The 1,356-nt window shown below is 52.0% G+C and overlaps 1 protein-coding gene across 1 annotated transcript in view; it reads right to left on the bottom strand.

Moving 5' to 3' along the window:
* SAMD11 (sterile alpha motif domain containing 11) overlaps positions 1-1,356 on the bottom strand; it is a 195,256-nt gene that overhangs the window by 46,854 nt on the left and 147,046 nt on the right. The gene's annotated exons all lie outside the window — the stretch shown is intronic.

Below are 1,356 nucleotides of genomic sequence, written 5' to 3'. Positions count from 1 at the left end.
GGGGGGGGGGGGGGGGGGTGAACCACATCGGGGCAGGAATGAGACAAAAGAACCAGAAAGGGAAGGAAGGGTCTCAAAAGAGGCTCCTCTCCATACCCCACGTGTACAAAGATGAGACGCAACTGCCAAACTCAACTTGTATAGGCACCAACCCATGCACAGACACACACATATACCTTCAAACACACAAAACCCAAGTGCCCACCACCAGTTTATACGTAGGCCCAAAACACGCGCCCAGGGTGTGCAAGCACCCATAACACAAAACACCTCCATGCCAACCACACACACCCCTGGCAGCCAAAATCATCTCATCTGTCCCCTTCATACGCACGCCCAGAGGCACCTCCTGCTTTATGGAAGCCAAGAGGGTTTCGTTATAATCGCACAAAATTGCAGGCAATTGCCGCTGACCTAAGGAGGACAGTTGGTGTTACAAATGCAGGATGAAAGACTCATTGAATTCTCCTCTGCTCCCCCTTGGGGGATGCTAGTTCTCCTTCCAGTTAAAGACTCAACAGACACACACCCCTCTTTTTTCAGCCCTGCTATGCAGAACCCGCTGAGAGAAGGCACCGAGGGAGCAAGGGCAATGCCATCTGTCAGGACAGAGATGAACATGAACAAGTGGCTCCTTTAGGTGAGGCTGAGAACTGAGAGACGCCGGCTGGGTGAGACACAGCAGCGATGTGTATGTAGGCACTTCTATGGCTAAGCACCCCACCGCTGTCAATACCTTTTATCTTTGCAATGCTCCTTTGAAGGAAGGAAGGGGAAGAGGGGCGCAGAGCACATGAAGTAATTTGCCAATGCTCACCCGCAAGAGCTTTGCGGGAGCAGGGCAAAGAACCCTGGCGTCCTGGGTCTGCGACTAGACCCCCAGCCCCTACCTCTTCCTTCCTCCCCACAACTCTAGCCTTGAAAGAAGATCAATGACTTTGTGGCGAAGGCACGGCCCTGGGAGATCTGGATTCTATTCCCAACTTTGACACCGTACTATATAATTTTGGCCTAGTCACTTAATCTGTCAGCATCTCAGTTTCCTCATTCATAAAACACAGATGATTCTTGCCAGCCTCTCAGGGGTATTGTGAAGGTAAGCTCTTCAATGGCTGGGCGGTGGGAGGCTGCAGCGCGGATGTAACACAAATTTGAACAGAGATGCATCTCCCAGACCCTCGCTGCTTGGGATATTTGCAAGAGACAGCAGCTTTTATCGCATATTCTGGCCACTGAAACCCTGACCCCAAGCCCCAGGAGGACCGGCGTTGGCACAGGACAGACGAAACCGAGTGAACAGGTATCTCACAAACTGAAACCCGAGTCAGGTGACAGCTGGGTAACCAGCGGATGATT

Source organism: Gavialis gangeticus, unplaced genomic scaffold (genome assembly GCF_001723915.1).
Source record: "Gavialis gangeticus isolate Ggan-Ray unplaced genomic scaffold, GavGan_comp1, whole genome shotgun sequence".
NCBI lineage: Eukaryota > Metazoa > Chordata > Crocodylia > Gavialidae > Gavialis > Gavialis gangeticus.
This window is presented reverse-complemented; position numbering and strand designations above follow the sequence as displayed.